The sequence below is a fragment of the Seriola aureovittata genome, chromosome 9 (assembly GCF_021018895.1).
Source record: "Seriola aureovittata isolate HTS-2021-v1 ecotype China chromosome 9, ASM2101889v1, whole genome shotgun sequence".
Classification (NCBI taxonomy): Eukaryota; Metazoa; Chordata; class Actinopteri; order Carangiformes; family Carangidae; genus Seriola; species Seriola aureovittata.
The window spans coordinates 18749541-18769257 of NC_079372.1; the positions used below are offsets into that span (position 1 = coordinate 18749541).

The following is a 19717-nucleotide window of genomic DNA, read 5'->3' on the forward strand; positions in this document are numbered from 1 at the left end:
CGCAGACACAAGGCTAGGTAAAAAAATGTCGCCTCTTCATCCATTTGAATGAGGTGGGTGTCCCAACGCAGACGGCTTTGTGGATTATTTTATCTGGCCAATGAAAAACAGCCAGCTCACTTTCCTGATGGAGGACTTTGTAACGTGAGCGTTATGTTTTCCGGTCTTGGCGAGAATAACTAAATTGTTGCTGTGACATCTTACCAGTGAATGTCGAGTAGTTTTTCCTCACTCATAATTTTACAAATGGCTGTGCAGCGTTCAGGCATCTGATAAGAAAGTGTGTGCCTCTCCAAACAAGGCAAGAGAGATCCCATTGTAGCCAGTCACTCACTGACTGACCTCACCTACTGAAACACCTGAACGCCACGTACTTTCAACTCTTACTGACAAATCTAACAACTATGCACAAAAGTTAACGGCTTGGCTCCTGCTAAAGTGATACTAAATGTTGGTTCATTGACTGTGGTCTTATTACAATTGTGTGCAACCCTGGGAGACTGTTTCCTGTTTACTCTTCTGAAATGAGACGGAGGCAGGTCTGGAGCTCACCTTGTGGCTATAATTTCTCTTCTTTTTCAAATGCCATTTCTTAAGAGTCACAGCCTCACCCCAAATTTTAAATGGCATTTCTTGTTTATTGGTTGCTGTGATGTGAACGAGGAGAGCAAAGACGGGGCCGAAGGGAGGATGGCATTTAGCAAAGGGTTGACTAGAGGCAAATCTATAATGAGCACGCAGCACAGAACTCAATGAGGACGAATTAACAAGTTAAAGATCCACTAACTCTTTCCAGACCCCTCACAGGTGAAGCATCAGTATGCTGAATCCATCCACTGGAGGAAAGGAGCTGTTTCATATGTAAATCACCTTATGTCATGTCTTCTTTTATTTTCTTTCTTCTTTTTATTTGTTTGTTTTGTTTTTGATGAAAAATAACTTCAAATGAATTAAAAATTCTTGAAACAAGTAAGACTGCACTGCAAGTAAATGAATCTAAACACTATCTGAACTATCAGACGAGTGTGAACTGCACTATCTCAAAGCCTTTATCTTGCAGTTGACAGCTTCAGACCAAAGCCCTGTTGTATATGACTCCGACATATTGGAACAGGAAAACCATGTTAACCGTTCATCTCTCTGATTTTTTTATTTTTAAAACGTTTTTTTTTTTTACAATGGACGCCTTTTATTTACCACAGGTCAGTGATTTTAGTGATCTCCTCGAACACACGAGTCTTTTCAGCTCAGGCGTCTGTGTTGAACTAAAGTCTCTGAACACAAACACAGTTTTACATCCTAATTAAAACTGTTTGTTCATTATCCAAATCCCCAGCCGTTTGTTTTTCCTTGATGTCGATTCAAGTCATTTGACAGTTATCCCAATCCCTGGTTATTTGGATAACTGACATGCTAATCAACATTTAAAAGTGTTAGTGTTGTGCTGTTTTTCCTGAGTTGTTAAGCCGGTGGGCAAATTGTTTATTTATTTAAACGCTGGAATTAATGAAATGAACTTTAAATATGTAAAGTTTTAAAACTATTGCGATAAAGATGAATAGGAAAAGTCAACAGGTAATTTCAGCACAACACATTTTACTGGTCAGAATGTGGTCAGGTTTATGCACAACTACATGTATTGCAATTTTGTCCATGTGTATTTTTTTCAAAATAAAACTAAATTAAGATGAATATATAATGATCATACTGTACTTTTTTGTAGAATTACATAAAGAAATGTTGAAATATAAAGGTGGATCGAAGCATCTCCTGATGTTTCACTCATGAAAATGCCTCTGAAAGCGAATTGAGACATCGGGTACTTTTTAAAAAAAAAAAAATAATAATAATTTAAAAAAAGAACCAAAGTGTAAGTAGCATGACAGCTGAGAATGTTCTGTAATCCAATTCATTAGTTCGAGAAATATTTTCTATTTCATGCCATCCCTTCTCTTCTCCATGATTGGAGTTATTACTGAATATGGGTCATTAAGAAATTAATTATTTATAATCAAATTAGCCACAGCTTGTCCAGCTGATTTATTCGTTAATATCGGGCATCATTTTATTCTGAAAATGCTGTCAGCGCAGCATCCTGAGCGACACAGACACACAGACAGGTGAGCTGTGATGTCACAGACACACAGGTGAGCATGGATGACCACAAGTTTCAGGAGCTGAATGAAAAGTAATACAGGAAGAAGTTGTTTTTTTTTTTTTTATTTACATAATTCAAGCACCTGAATGAAAGACAGCTGCTGAACCGCAGGTGAGATTTGAAAATGGCTCACGGCAGATGGTTGGTTCAAACAAAGTGACAGATTAATATAAAAAAAATGTACAACATCTATTCAAAATCAGAGGAAAAAAAACACGTGTGCAGTGGAGACAACATTTCAACCGTTTTGGTCGTCCGACAAAAAAAACGTCCCTGAAAAACGTCTGCCAGAGGTGTGATATTTGAAGCACTTCTTTTGCTCGCTTTCTTACAGGCGGACTCTCACGCTGTGTGTTGTGTTACCCTTCCCGCCTCCATCTTGTCGAGTTCCCTGGCTGCTCCCCGTGTCTCTGCGTTTGATTACATTCATTCTGTGATGAAGCTAAGTGGCAGTCTGTCCTGTAATCTCTGTCATTCATCAACGTCAGCCTTAATAGAGGCAGAGAGGAAAATGAGCCTAAAGGAGGCCTTTTGGTAAAGCTCCTGTGACTGCCTATACATCTGGTGTGTGTGTGTGTGTGTGTGAGAATCTGACCTCCTTTGACTGTATGTTTCCTCTCCAAAGCCCATTTTGTGTTGTATGTGTGCAGGAATATGTTCTTTGATTTAGAGGCTGTTGTAAAGATAGTGTAAGGGCGTGTTTCCTCCGTGTGCGAAGGTGTGTGCGCGTGCATCCCACAAGCCAGTTCACTCGTTTATCTGTACTGTCAGCTCGCCCCACGAGAGCCTCGCTCGCACAATGGTAACCTGCAGGGAGGAGGAGGAGGAGGATGAGGAAGAGCTAGAGAGAGAGAGAGAGACAGAAGCAGGAAAAGAGAATGAGGTGGAGGAGAAGGGGAAGAAGGAGTTGTGATTTTCGGTGGAAGGGAATTTCGCCATTCCCTGCCAGACAAGGAGGCTTGGTTCCAGCTGTCCTGTCTACCAACAAGCCCTCCACCCCACCACCACCACCACCACCACCACCACCACCTCCCCCTCCTCCTCTTCTCCCTGTTGCTGCCTGTGTGCCTCCAGCTTTGGACACAAAGGCTGTCTCAGCTCTGGCTTTCAGATAATGGCTCCATTCAAACAGCTCCATAACTACATGACCATTAACAAACATCCGATTCATCACATATTTCATTCCTGAAATGTCGCCTGTACCCAGACCTCAAAACTCCAGATACCGCCTGAACCTTTTTCTCTGCCTCCATCGTCAGAATCAGATTCATCTTTCTTAGCCTAAGTCCTTTCAGGCAATCCGAGCGTACGTTTGTCTTCCTCTGTTTGTTTTTTTGGAGAAAGAAAGAAATTGGTTGTTGCACTTTCCACAATAGGTTGTGTAATAAATAAACAAGTAAATAGAAATACTGAAAAGCCCCTTATGTTTTGTTAATGCACGCTGCTTGAAATCACGTCGCTAGCGATGATAGATGCTGCTGTATTTGCATGTATAAGGAGCACAGTGCTTCGCTGCCTGTGAGAATATTTTCATCTTCACATGCTGATTAATTGTAACTAAAAATACACAATAAATTATGGGGGGGGGGGTTGTATCCAAAAAACATGCAGAGGTGGTGCAGCACATTTTCTACCCTGTTTAATGTTTGTAGGTATTACCATGCTCCATCCTCTGCCAGCAAGGTATGGCAGACTGTATGTATCCTGAGAGGCGACACCCGGGGCAAAAAAGATTTAAAAAATGAGTGCTCACTGCACCACTTGCTGCTGCATCATTGAGCTTATTATTGCTCTGAGTGCAAATCAGATGAGCACGTCAACAGTTTTATCAACTCGTCTTTTCCATCATCAACAAAAAAAAACAGATTTTAGTGAGAAAAAAAACCTGAAATAGTAAAAGTGAGGGCAGGATTCTCACCCATCCCCAAAGAAACTTACACCGTAGTTAAACATACAAAGATTCTCACTGTAGTATTCTGAATGTTGGGTCTCATGCAGATATTTAGTTTGCATGTATCCTGAATCTTTAGCAAACGCTCTTAACTGCACAAACTTGTCTTAAATCACTTGTTTCCCCCTGATGAACGCCACCTGGATTCATGAGATGCTGGCGTCCCAGTTCAGGTCCTGAGAGACTCTCTATAGCTCTCCCAGTTGGTTTCCACGGCGACGTGGTGCCGTTTAGGTCGACAAAACTTCCTCAGCTGTGCTTCATGTTTAGTGCTAATTAGCAAATGTTAGCATGTTAAAACTAAGATGGTGAACATGGTAAAAAAAATAGTGTCTGCTAATAAAATCAGCATGTTGGCACTGTCATAGTGAGCATGTTAGCATGCTGACGTTAGCATTTTTCAAGGCATCACTGTGCAGCCTCACAGAGCTGCTAGCACAGGTGTTTATTTACTCTTTAACGAAAGAAATAATTTGCAACACTTTATTTTAGAGGTACAATGTCTCCTAATTATTTCTAGTAAATTCTTTTTTTAGGATGTTTTGTAAAGAGCTAAATAATGTGGAACAAATTAGGATTTCTAGAGGAATTAACTTTTAAAGAAGTGGGTTATTTAAATCCAAGCAGCTGTGGTTTTCAAGGTAACTCGGATTCCTCTTATTTATTTTCTGCTTAGTTACTGTAGTCATCCAGCAGAGATGGGTATAGTCATGTTTTTAACAAGTTACACAGATCGACACTGGGATTTGCAATGCAAATCTACATGTATCTACAATCTCCTGTGAGGGAAAAGCGTCATCTGTTTACTCGTAGAGGTGCTGTACCTGTTTGACTTACTGTACTCAAAGATGCTGACACTGTCGCTCACAAAAAAGATGTACAAACTGCACTGGAAGCAAATGTTACCTAAATGACAGGATGTTGTGCTTGTTTTAAATTTCTTGGTAAGGTAGACTATTTCTATAAGACTTGAAACCAACCCAGCTGATTCAGCCTTTCTTAAACCATCCTTCCTCCAGCCCACAAACGTGCCCCCCTTCTGTTCAGAGTCAGGCCCAACAGGGAAAGCTTACCTCGAGCAGTAAAGCTCGGATGCTGGGTTTTAGCCTGTGCAGCTGTCGACTCCTATCTATCTGCCTGTGTCGGTGCTGGAGAGGATACTCCAGGGTGCATTAGAGAGGGTAGGGAGATTAGATACTGAGTGCTGATATCTCCTGTTCCTCTCCTGCTATGTCTCCCCTCTGCCGCCGCTGCCTGGCCCAGGAGAATAGGCTGGTGGAGGCAGCTTTTAAAGAGGCAGAGGAAGAAAGATGCTCCCTGTTGTGACTTCTGCAGGGCCTGTTTCTTTCTTTCTGCCTCTTCTTCCCTGTGACTTCATCGTCTCCTCTTCTGCTTTCTTCTCTGGAACTAGTCCTCCTCCCATGGCTGCACTGCTGCCTGCAGAAAATAAGAATACTGCAATAACACCAAAAGAAAAGACAAGATTGTGCTTTATTTTAGAACTAAAAAGGAAAAAAAAAAAAGATTTGTTAGAAGCTTGTTTGGTTCTGGGTATTTTGTGTTTTTTGTTGTTGTACTGTTGCAAACATGACTGTACCTCTCCACTTTCCGCAGTGGTTTTTCTGCGTCTGCTGGGAGCTGCTGCTATAGATTCACCTTGGAAATGGATTTATCTCTCATTGACTGGTTGTTTTGCAAGGTGTTTTAATTGCTGTGTGGTATAGCACACTGGAATGGTGGAGACACGAAAATTGAGCCATTGTGGAGAAGCAGCCGTGTGAGGAGGAATACTGCAGAAATACTGTAGCAGCAGAGACACTGTAGACTTCAAACAACTCCACATGCAGGCGTGTCTATGAGTAGCTGTGCACATACTGAATGTACATGTACATGTATATAAATATATTATTATTATTATTATTAGTACACAGGAAGCAATTTCATAATGCCTTGATACGTAAGATCAGATATAGCATAGGTTGGTATCATGCTAACATAAAACATGAGAATATCACCATACAGTACATAAACATAAATGTATACTTCCAAGTGTTATCACATATTTTAATCTTTCTATCACACTTGCTTATACATACACCCATTAACCCCACTAGTACTGTAACACCGAACATTACCTGGATTTTAGATTTAAGAGGCAAATGCATCGTACAAAGGCTGAATGCACTTACTATAAGTTACCTAAAGAGCATAAGTGTCAGCTAAATGAATGTAATGTTATGCACAGATAAAGCTCCCTCCACGCTGGCTATTAAAATATATCTGAATTTAGAACATGGAAGTTGATTCTTGACCCTGGGATCAGTAGAGACTTTCCTGTAAAACATGAGCCCATAGGTCGTCTGTGCACGCAGCTTATTACAACCCACAGTTATGTTTTATTGTTAGGCGATCTCTAACGGTCATAGTAATTACGATGCGACAAAGTCAATAAAACACGGGACTTTCATATCGTCTGAAACTGAAAGTCATCATTGTTTCTTTTATCCACAACCATAACTTTCCGTTTATTATTGTTCCATGACGACAAAGAGCCGAAAGCAGGTATGCGCCAATGGGTCGTATCCGAGTGTAGGGACAAATGACAAAATAGGTTTTATGGGTCGTTTATTGGAGGATTTGTGTGGCAAAATAACCTCAACTTGATCTTTCTTCAGCCGGCCACTGACTCCACTCTTTAGATGCAGCCGAAAGCTCCATAAAAAGCCAGTAAGTGAACCACTGAGCTGAGATTATTTTGTCACATGTATTTAAAGTTGCATTAGACTCTGCTTTGGTTTCATAGAGAGTAAAAACACAACAGAAGCTTTCAAGTTTGAATAACTGAATGACAGTAAATGTTTCCTGCCAACGTTGGCGTCTTTTACGGAGTTTCGAGACTCTGTATGCAAGTCGTGTCAATTTTACAAACCCTCATGAACGCCAAGGCGCCGCTCATAAACACCATGGCATTTTCACATGGCTTGTTTAAACCTTCGTATCATCCATCACTGTTTAATGGCTAGTTAGCTCAGCTCCTGCCGCCCTGACCGCAAACACCCCGCGGGGCATTTTCATCCAGACTTGTAAAAAATCATTACACACCTCACCATGAAAGGTCCTCCTCAATAACACCTGAAAACCCAAAATAATGTCGTCACCCGGGGTGAGTACCGACACATTATATTTCTGAGGATGTATTTTTAGTGTTTGTCAAGAGCGACGCAGGAGCAGCCGGAGATGATGGATGATAGACGACAGGTAGGAGTTACACCGTACACGGCCGCAGAGGCGGGTTAATTCTTCAGAAATGAGAATGAGATTTTCTGTATTTACACAGAAAGTTCCCTTGATCCTCTCAAATTTGTTACTCAAATGCTCAGATTATCTGCACCACTTGGAAAACCACGTTAAGTACATGACAAATAGCGGGATGGGTGGGATTAACTGCCTCTCCACAAGTGTTGAAAAGGCGAGGAAGTTGGCTTTGGAGGGAAAAGCTGGCTCCTTCTCAGAAAGGTCAACGTTTTGAAACGGCATCTTTCAATTCCCCTACCCCCAAACTATTTTACATGTTTTATGCTGTGGAAACACATTATTTCATTCTGTTGTTTGGACTGCTGATGAAAGTATTGTAGACTTATGAATAGGCAACAGGAACAGCGTATTCCAACTGTGTCTTTCTACAGTGAATCCGTTCGTGATTTCTCATTAGAGAATCCTCAAAAAACCCCAAATGTTTTCCAGAGAGACAAAACAATGTTGTGGATTCTGCTTGCTCAGGCTCGGTTTGTCTTTGGGTTTGCTCGGGCTTAAGGCTTCAGGCAGGTTCTCTGTGTAACTGATGGCAGCTGTTTACCACAGAACTGTGTGTGTAGAGGCTCATTATTAGAGCGTGAAGCTTGTTATGAGGCCGTGTGAGAGACTTGTTAGTCGCTAATTATTTCTGAGGAGCTGCCTGGCAAGTCTGGATGGAAATGAGTAGAGAGAGGAGACGTACGCAGACGTGCAGAGCAGTGCAGCAGGAAGATGGATGTGGAGACGCGGGTCACACGAGTTTTAACCTGCTGGGACTTTCAGTTTGGTGATTAAAGTTAAAGCTTGTGACTTTATGGGTATTGTTCTGTTTTGTTTTGTTTTTTTTGTTTTTTTTTCAACCACAGTGCATTTTGTGTAGATAAATCTGAGGTGTGAAAAGATTATTAAATGGGTAAAAATGATTGTTGAAGAGATAAAAGAGAAACCCATATATATCTGTTAGAAAAAGCAAAGTTTATTTGTTCTAACCCTTTTGCTTTTTTTGTGAAATATTCAGGACTGTGCCCTGTGGCTTACTCTATGTTGGTAAGACAACATTAAAAGAGAGAATACGTGAACATAAGGAGAAATGATAGAGATTACCCAGCAGAATTACATTTTAATGACTTTAAACGTGACATCTCACACATTTAGGTTCCAGGACATTGAAAAGGTGACTGTGCCTGAGAGAGGTGGTAACACTGATGAAATTCTTAATAGAAGACAAGTATACTGGATATTTAATTTGCAAATGTTATCCCCCGATTGCCTAAATGATGGGATCCCATGGCATGTCATGCTCTAAGGAGTTTAAAGACTTTATAGATCGATCTTTGGCAAATTACATGACTTGTGAAAGCTGCAAGGAATGAGGAATATAACACGACAAGAGTACACACACATTACTGTCAATTCCACTGGAGAATAATTGTCCCACACCTGGGCCCACAAGATGGGTGGAGCATTATCTATTTTTGATCATGGTTGTAAGAAGTGTTTAAAATTATTCTGATGAAAGGTCGAGAGACCGAAAGGTTAGGATGATCAATAAATCATGATGCTCAGCAAAGAGCAGTGTGCGGGATATTCTTCTTTTCAAAACATCCTCAGGACTCGAATGAAACAAACAAAAACAAAAACAAACATTCTAACACAGAAAAATTAATTACCACCCAAAACTCATGACGTACAGTAGGTTCAGATTAACGGACAAACATTTTACGAGACACAGTTCAGAACCCGAAATCGCAGTTTCAGGGTTCAAGTTTCACTGGCAAGTCTGATAAATGATTAAACCATTTGTCTGGGACATTTTCAGTTTTTGAACTATGAGGATTTAATATGTTTATATATTTTATTTAAATCATTGTCAATTAGATACCTTTTGAGTTTTGCATGATTGGTTGGGCAAAAGGAGTCATATGAGGACATCACATTGGCATCTGGGGAAGTACATTTTGCAGTTTACCTTACAGTTAATATATATATCAAATAACAGGTTAATTAAAAATAAATGAATAAGTAAAGAATAAAATTCATCTGAATATGACAGCGGTCAAACAGCAGCTACAATGGCTCACAGTCGTTCACATGCTAAAACAAAAAACAGCAAGTTGTAGCCACAATAAATGAAAACATACAATGAAATTTACATTTTAAACTGAAAGATAATGTATCTGGTTTAATTCATGGTTTAACAGCGAGCGTACAGTCGCCTCCCAACACTGTGTCACGTGGGATACACAAAGTACAGATGACAGTAAGTGTTAAAAAAGCAGAAGAACGTGAGAAAGTGTGTCGCTGCCACGGCTGAACAGCTTCTTAATGACGCGTCCAAACCTGTCAGGCTTGTTGATGAGACGGGTGTAAGAGAAAAGGACAGTTCACAGGTTGCCGTTTCACTGAGGAGGCTGTTGACTTGTTCTTCTCGTCACATAATTGTGATGTCATCAATAGACACAATAAGAAACACAGTACACAGCATTAGACTAAATATTATACATTCATGATATATTGTTTTAAAGGATTTTATCTCGCAGAGTAAAAGATATTTTTCCAGTTTAAGAATATTTTTTTTGCAGGTTGGTGTACTGGAGTCAACCCGGTTGAATAGAAACAGAAATAGTTTTTATTTTTGTTGCACCTTCCAAGATAATTGTGCAGAACGTTAAGTTTCATATTTACCTTCCAACCATAGCTATTTAACTTGTAATGATGCCTCAGCAGTGCCACAATTGCTATGTTCACACACTCCCATTTGAACCAAACGAGTTGTGTAATAAGAGAGCAGAGTGCGCTGAAGTATTTTTACCATTAAAACATTATCGATGCATCTTTAAACTTCTTTGTTGTTGACGCACTCGAATCAAATGAAACCCACACCAATAACAATCACAGCTCTAGTTGCTGTTGATATTTAGCACATTGTGTATGTATCATGCATCATTGCTCTTCCCTGTGGCTGCAGTGAGAGGAAGTGGGGAGCCTGCATCCCAAGAGTGTGTCTCCATTTCCAGACTGGTGATGTTGTTGGCCTCAGTCTGGCTGTCATCAACATGTTAGCTCTCTAAATGTCAGCTGTTCCACTGTCTGTGTCCATCCTCAACTACTAGCTCTGCCTCATACTCTTTTCAATGTAGCTTTTGATTTTTCTTTCCTGTCTTTTCTTCTGATTTTTTTTCCTACTTTTTTTTAAGATTTATTTTACAACCTACACATTTCATTCAGGCCAAACAGCTTTTTAATGAGATTGGAAATACTGTCTGCAGTGTAGGCTGTATAATAAACCCATTAAAGTCTTGTATCATATAAAGTGAGATTTCCATGTTTTGTTTGATTATAGATCAGGTCTAGGTCCTATATTAATACTGTGAAAGTGTCAAAGCCTCAGTCCACAAAGGAATGCACATAGACTGTATTCAGAAACTGAGCCCTAAAGCAAGCCGTCAGGACTTCTGTAACTTTGTGATGTCACAACAAAGCAGTCGCCCGCTCTCAGCCACGCCCCAAGTCCCGCCCACCTGGACCAACCTTGCAAGATTTGGTTTCTCTGAGTGTTTTACCTGAAATCTGCTATATTTTTACTTGATTGCTCAGAAAACAGTCAGCCAATCAGAAGAGAGGACCAGAGCCTCCTCTCTTCTGATTGGCTCACTGACCTGTTGCTACTAGAGCTCCAGAGAGAATCCTGAGAGAGGAGATGGAAAACTACACTGAGATGGTTTTTGGTTCTTAAAACCAGAAATATATCTTCTTATGGATCAACACACAGGAAAAGTGTAAAATATGGAGCTTTAATGTCTGTGTGTGAGAGCAATATTTCTACATGAACATTAGCAAAGGGTCCAGAGTGAACAAAGTGCCAACAAACAAATGACTCAACATTTTATTAAACCTTGTGGGGATTTGAGTTGTTGCAGCAGCAGCAGACAATATGGTAGATATAAAAATCTGCGTTGTGCTATCAAACAACCACATTCAATTATTCATGGGGAGCTATACTCACCGTCAGACAGTGATCATTTGTAACGGACTTGAAGATGTTCTGCCTCTCACTGTTCCAGATGAATAAAGGAGACATTTTACAGCACCTCACAGGCTGCATGTGTTTTTTTTTTTGTTTTTTTTTTTTATTCATGGCACAGAGGACAGAAATAGCCCCGGCTCTAGTCCTGAATTTCTTATTGTTCCAGCCGGCAGCTCTGAGCCAGACAACTGATGTGCTCCTCCAGAACAAAATAAGGCCCCTTGCTGGATGAGAAGCCAGATTTATGTGCTTGTATTATTCCTGGTCCTGATGGAGAGGAAAGCCTGGAGTTTGAGAGCTCATACATTTCTATAAATATTGCTCAGAGGACGGTTGCCTCTAGATCTACTCCAGGTGGTGAAGGTATATGTTTTCCTAAGAAAGATTCAGGTGCTGTTCAAATATTTCACTCATTCAAACACAAATACAGCAATTAGCATTAATGTTATCACTTTACAATAAGACTACCCTTATAAAGGATTTATGAATGGTTTATAACTACTTTATTAATTAGCTTCTTGACACTTTATACATATTAATAAACTCTTATAACACATAAGATGAAAAGGGTCAAGAGTGACCTGTTGCTTGCCAAATAGTGAGCCCATGTGTATCTGTACTGTTAAGCCTCATATCTCTTCAGGTACCGAGCTTTCCTTGTTTTCTCCATCATCCAGCATTTGTACCTTTCATTTGGCAGATCAAATTATGGCATTTCAAATGATCATATCAATTGACCAGATTCAGCCTTGACAGTGTTGTTTACCTTGACATGCTCTCAGCAGCCGTCCTCTATAATCACAGGTGTTGATCAGGTTGTTATCACAGTGGAGATTAGCATGGAGATGCTTTTTGCTGGTTGGTCTCTTTTTTCTTGGTTATTTATGATTTATAAAGTGTTAACAACCAAATCAATAACCTAATTATGAACAATTTTTAAGTCCTTTATGAGGGCAGTCTTATTGTAAAGTGGTACCACTGTTACTAAGGACTGTGTTGGATTATTCAGTACATTGTGATTCATATATTTTTGTCTCTTGAATGAACAAGTGAGACTCTTCATGCGTCTGATGTCTCACTCAGACACACGGTGAAACAAAAGGTGCTTAAAGCACATTCATCTGAAACTGCTTTGTATTACAAAGGCGTCGTTATTCTGAACTCTCTGTACCTCTGGGTTTTTGTGAGGAAGAAATCGTTGACTGATGATGTGGTAATAATTTGTTGTGCAGAGGTGGAACTTTTATTGTGTTGAATTATATATATATAAAATTAAAAAAACTCGTCCTTTGTGTTCTCGCTGAATCCTTTGGCTCAGGAAGCCATGTTCTCCTTTTAACCTTTTTCATTTGATTAAGAGGGAAAGCAGACCTGACCTGACCCACGCTGTGGGGAGGCAGGCAGGCAGCTGGGATTTGGGCCAAAACAGCGGGAAACTGAGCTCAAGTGGAGAAGCTGGCAAAGCCAAGGGTGGTGAAGGTCCATGCAAACAGACACACACACACACACACACACATACACACACACACACACACACAGACACACACACACACACACACACACACACAAATATATTTATATATGCTGTACACATACCCACATTGCCATGTGCACATGTCCTTGTGAGTGTGTAAGTGGATGAACAGACATACATGTGATATTGTGTGGCAGTTAGAATACAAATATATTATTATATTACACTCACAAGCACATACGATAAAAACAATTACATATACAACACACACCCTCTGCAAGCATGCACTCCTGGGATTGCCCTTAAGCTCCATTAATCATTTTTTCTTATATTATTATGTCTTTATTTAAACTCGAAAATTAATTACAATGACGTTGAGCAGATACAAAATGATAAAAGTATGCGATAAAAAACAAATACAGTAAATACAACAAATAAATAATGTAACAGCAAAATCTATTAAAACAGGCACAAACAGAAGTCAAAAGGCTCATTTTAAAATACTCTGTACAAGCCAAAAGAAGATCTTGCAAGCTCAGTATGAACTCCAGGGACATGGAGTGTAAGCCAGTCATTAGTCCTGGTGTCATGTGGTCCAGTGGACCTAACTAGCATGACAGTAATATATGAAGGCATCTTACCAATGTATATGCAAATTATACATCTCAGAGAGAGAGAGAGAGAGGACCACCCAGCCTTATTGAACAGGATGCAATGATGAGTCTTGATAAGCATCACCAGTAATGAACTTAAGTGCAGAGTGGTAGACAGCATCAGCGGGCTTTAGAATCGCAGCTGAAGCCTGTACAAGATGTCACCATAATCAAAAACTGATTTTAAAAGGTTGTCTCAAGTTTTTTTTTTATTCCAAAAGAAAAAATCAGTCTTTTGACTTAATTAACTCACCAAATTTGATGCATGAATTTGGAAGGATATCTTCTCATCAATCCAAATGCCAAGGTATTTGTACACCATGACTCTTTCAATATAGGTTCCACTTTCAGTTTCAATGATGAGATTATTCAAATTAATATTTGGAAAAAGTGAGTTTTTTCTGCAGTTAAAACAAACGTATCGTTATTGAGCGCAACTTGTAAATCAGCAAAGCAGAGCTGGAGAGATTCTGTAGCAGACTGTACAGTATCTGCAATGCAATACAAAGTAGTATCATTAGCATAAGTTAAATATTACATCCAGCAGCAGCAGGAACAATATCAGTTATATAAAAAGTAAATTGAACAGGGGGCTGAACCATTTGTCAATTATAGCACTGAATCAAATGACTCCATAATTTGAAAAATAATGATTGTAGTTAAAAATGCAGAGGGAATTATCATTATTAGCATTTTAGCCTCTGTTAGCTCATCATTTTGGTTTATATGTAGTGTATGTTTCAGTCTCCTCTCAGCAGCAGTTTTCCTTGGAAAAAGGGCACTGTAACATGAACAAATGTCAGAAAGACAGTAAACAACTAGCTGGTGAACAAAGTGACACATCTAGCAGCTGAGGAGCCCAATATATTTTTCTTCAAGCGCTGTTGGGGAACAAACCAGAGCTAAAAGGAAGGTGACTATCACTGACTTTTAAGTTTTGTTAAAAAGTTTGTACGGGCATGTTGCTTATCAGACCTCTGTTAAACAGTAAACGTCTAACTGCTCATCTTGCTGCAGTGATGTAGTAGTGTACTTCAGTGCGTGTCGGTACACTGTGACATCACAGGTGCTAAAGAACACACCTCTGACCACACACAATCCAGATGGCGAACAGACTTGAAACTTTCGAGGAGGGCAGCGAAATACTATTGTTCATCTTCTCAGTTCAGGTGTTAATTTTTCCTTTAAAGCCGATGATACTCATAATTAGTACTGAAGTTAATATGACTGAGTTGTAAAGCTGAATTTGTAATTATGATTTACTGTAAGCGCTGCAAAAATTTCTGGTGCGTCAGATGCAAACACAGCAAAGTTATAATTTGTATCAGAAGGAAATTATGACAACATATGCCAAATGCAAATCCTGTATTACTGGAAACTCCAGAGAACACACAGTTTCCATCTGCTAATCTTAGGTAAGACTGTGCACATGATCCGCTCGGTTTATACCCTCTTATTTACTTCAAACAAGGATTTCTGAAAGTTTATTTTAAATCTCAACAGGACACCATCTTGTAAGTGTGTGGCTGCAGATTTGATTGACCTCTGACCTCCCCATGGAAAAGGGCATGAGGAAAGTGTATTCCCTTATATAATGTACTTTATATGTTTATCATATATTTGGTTATTTCTCGTGCTCTATGTTTGCTGTACTGACTTGCACATTCCTAAAGATCAATCCTGCTATTCAATCCTCCTAAAATGTAATCTAAATTTTCCTTTTAACCATCCAGCAGACTTGGAACAGATGCAAACACAATAGATTTTTACCTGATAGCAGTTGTATTAAGTGTAATAGAACAACACAGCAATGTTAACCCTTCTTTTTCTCAGTGTGTAACCGGGGATGCACATACAGTACATCAGGCTAATTAACATTATAATAGCCGTTGAGTCACAGTACGCTGTAACCACTTCCTCGGCTGTTGTGAAGCCATTTCGAGAAGCTGAAAAGCTCTTGAGAGTACTGTAGGCGGCCCTGCATGCACCACCAGCCATCTCGCACACTGAACTGCATTGACATTCAGAGGCTGATGCTGCTGGCTGCCCGATCATGATGGATTCGGATTGAGAGCAGAAAAGGCACGGAGAGGCTCAGTGTTGCTAGAGCCCTTATGTATGAAAAAAAAAAAACCCTGACTGTTGCAGCAGTGAGTTGTGGCACTGAGAGGAGAATGCTGAGTGAGTCTGGGTGATAGAAGCCCACGGGCAAACGCATGGAAGCAAATGCATGACGGGTCTCTCAATATCCTTGTTAGGCAACTGTAAAATAACTTATGAGTGCCGGCGAAGTGATGTACTTTAGTTTGATTGAGGGATGGAGGAGCAGAGGGGGGAGAGGTGAGCAGCTAAAAAATTGTATGTATCACTACAGTGGTTGTCCTCAGAGGTCCTCCATCTCTCATCCTCTGTATGTTGGATCTATTTTGCAAAAAAAAAACAATGAGTAGATGTAAGTGTATGTCAATTTTCAACTCCTCACCCATGATCTGGTTGCTAACCCTGTGCCAGATAATTAAAAGAAGGTTAAATTATGTCATCGCCTCCATTTATTAGGTCAATAAATAACATATGGATAAGATGTGTGTTTCATGAAGCTGTCTATATATTGTAAACTGTGAATTTGTGTCTTCATTATTGGAGTGAAGCAGCCGTGTTGTGGTAGGGTTAAGGTTATTGATTTATCAGCATGATAATACAGGATATCATCCAGCAATGATTAAAGTTACCCCCAACCATAGAAACTGTGAAACATGTACATTTTTTATAATAATAATAATAATAATAATAATAATAATAATAATAATAATAATAAAAATAAAACATTTTATTTATAGGCACCTTTCAAGGCATTCAAGGACACCCTACAATACACAGTAAGACATACAATAGAAGTACAAGACATAAAATGCAAAATGAATTTGAATAGATATAATTGCATAAAAAGAAATGAATGATATAATAAATTATATGACAGCGCTGGTGTTGCAGTTAAACAGAATAAGCAAGTTTGAAGAGGTGTGTTTTGAAGTGGGATTTGAAAATAGGAAGAGAATAAATTTAATTTTAATTTCATATCACTTCTTTTTTTCTTTTCTTTTTTTTTTTTTTTTATAAATTCTTGTTTTATGTACAGGTATGTATTGAATTTTTTTTTTTTTTTTGCCTGTCCAGTGATTGTGTAAATACTTACTTTTTGCTTAGGGATTAGGCTTCAATTTGAATTATCTGATCCCAGCAACACTCCATCACTTTGATGGTTGGGAGTCAATATGTCTGCTGGCTAACCAGGAGTTTGATCAAATCACTCACTCTACATGCTGTGGACAGGATGTGCCTACTTGACACGGAGGCTTGAAGTGGAGGTACGCCTACATTCATTAGTCAACTAGTTTTACACGGAGTTGGAAGGTGTTCGAACCTCTCAGCTGAGATCTGGATGGTCAGTAAAAATCCCTCCAAAGTGTTGGGCTACCTGCTCGTTAAACCACAAAGATGTTGTTTTTTTTTATTTCTGTATGTGTTGAATAAAAAACATGCAAAGTGTTGGTGTGCAGTTGTTTAAAATCACATGTGTAACTAACAACATTTGACGTGCTAAGTTAAACATAAATGCAACCAACATTAAAGCTGAACTAACTGAACTCTAAAACAAGCTGGCATGCCGCCATGCAAACATGTTAACAGACAATTATCTAATTACACATCCAGCAGACACAGAGTAATATTATCATTCATTTTGAGTTGTGTTTCTGTCCGCCTGATGAATATAAGCCCAATATCCACCCATCTTTTATCTCTGATTTGGTTTTCTAACAACTCCTGAGATAAACATCTGACTCTGTAGCTGCAAGATGTTTCTAGCTGCTAACTCTTTCTCCTGTTAAGTGCTGGGCAGGTACTTAACATGTGTTTTTTTCCTCCTGAAATTGACTGAAAACAAGTTTCATGAGCAGTGAGACTGAATCCCAAAGAAAATTAGCATCCCTCAAACCAAGACAATGAGTTTTAGAGGCTAAAATGGTCCATAGAACTGCAGAGTCATGTGATAATTCTCTGTGAGTTAATTGCTATGACCAACCTCTTTATTATTACGCAGAATAATTAGATTAAGTGTTAATATAAAAATATGATTAGTAAAGCTTTAAAGTTTGTAGTTACACCAGTTTTAGATATAACCAAATGTCCAGTCTCTGGTGCATTGATTTGACAAGTATTTCCCTCCCACTCATTAATCCAATCTTGTGTGCACTATGCCCCGTATATAACTTTTGAGTTAAACACCTCCCATAACTCGTAATTTTTTTTATACTGCTCTAACATACAGCAGTCTCCTTCCCCTCTCTCTGAAATGTTGGCATCTCGGAAAGCCAAGCTATTAAGTGGAGTAAGATGGAAGTTTAGAGAGGCTGGAGTAAGACAACGCCACAATGAAACACCTCCTGCTCCTCTTTTATCACGGCTGTAATTGCCTCATTCCATTTCTCAAAGAAATAAACGATAACACGCGTCCCCGCAGCTTCTCCGCCCACAGCTATCTTCTACCTCACACATTGTCCTCCACCTTCCTCCTCCTCTCCCTCTCCTGCCCATCTCTCTCTCTCTCTCTCTCTCCCTCTGTCACATGCAGAGGCTCATATTAATTCATCCCTTTTATTCTTGCTATATATTACTCTCTCACAAATGCATGTGGATCCTCGCTCTCATATAAACACAGACCTGCTCATTAATTCAATCTCTGGTGATGATTTATTCTTTCACGCTCACAGGCTGTTTTTTTCTTCTCAGTCTTGTAAACACTCTTTCTCTCACATTAATTTCTCTGTCCATCTTTCCTTCCTTGCCGTGGTAAATGGGTTGATGCAGAGTCTGACTTGGCTGCTGTACTGTAGCTTTCCCAGCACTGATTTGCAGCTATTGCCCGAGAGCTTTCCACTGTTTGTTTTGGAGATAATGATAATGCTTGAGGGTGAGCAGACCCAACTCATTGCAGGCGCGTTTATGGCCTCAGCAAGTGACAGTGTGCAGATTAGAAATGACTATTGCTGAGAGATACAGCATTAGGTAGCCACTTGTTTGAAGAATCATTGTCACACAGGAAGAAGACGAAAGATTTGCAAAGCAGCAGAAGTTACAGTAAAATCAGTTTGTAGAGAATCCATTAGGTGTGGAAGTCAGGGTTTGGGTGATTGGGAGGGTATGAACCCCAGATTAACCTTGAGTTTCTGAATTAGATTGTGTCAAGTATCTATGGATGAATGCTAATGTTAGCTAGTTTCTAATTTTAGCCTTAACTTACACTTTAAGTAACTAATATTAGTTAGTTTCTAACTTTAGCCTTTGGTTAAACTTTAACTAACTAATGTTTGCTAGTTTCTGAATTTAGCCTTCGGTTACACTTAAGCTAACTAATGTTAGCTAGCTGATAGCACGCCCTTTCATTTCCAGTGTTAGCCTGTCATTTAATTACCAATACAAAATGTCATACATTATTCAATTTTAGCAAACACTTGTGCTTGGTCATGAGCAGTCATGTCACCATGAATACTATGACTTTTTTTATACCTTACTATGCTATGACATCGATGTGCCTTACTACACTATGACGTTGTTATGCATTACGATACTATGACTTTTTTATGCCTTACTATACTACGACTTTTTATGCTTTACTATACTAAGACTTTTTATGCTTTACTGTACTATGATTTTTTGGGAATATTTTATACCATGCTATACTATGACGTTTTTTGACATTTTTATTCCATACTATACTATGACGTTTTCTCGCAATTTTTATGGCTTCAATACTATGATTTTTTAAAATGTTTTTATGCCTTACTATACTATGAGGTTTCAACCCATACAATATGATGAATTTTTGGGATAATTTCATGCCATACTAAAATATGATGTTTTTTGACACTTTTTATGCCTTACTATACTATGACGTTTCAACTCATACTATACTATGACGTTTTTTGACAATTTCATGCCATACTATACGATGAAGTTTTTAGAAAATTTTATAACATACTATACTATGACGTTTCTTGACAATTTAATGCCTTATTACACTATGAATTTTTTTGATAATTATATGCCATACGAAGTTTTTAGACAATTTTATGCCAGACTATACTATGCCGATTTTTGACAA

General features: G+C 39.0%; 1 protein-coding gene and 1 long non-coding RNA gene across 2 annotated transcripts in view; one reads left to right on the forward strand and one right to left on the reverse strand.

The window, feature by feature from the left end:
- The window catches only part of LOC130175464 (V-set and transmembrane domain-containing protein 2-like protein), a 64647-nt gene that overhangs the window by 17784 nt on the left and 27146 nt on the right, over nt 1-19717 (forward strand). The window lies entirely within an intron of this gene.
- Nucleotides 2278-6012, reverse strand: LOC130175465 (uncharacterized). Its single transcript, XR_008828739.1, has 3 exons — nt 5707-6012; nt 5183-5546; nt 2278-2999 (listed from the first exon to the last, which is right to left on the reverse strand). It is a non-coding gene; the product is annotated as an uncharacterized LOC130175465 (long non-coding RNA).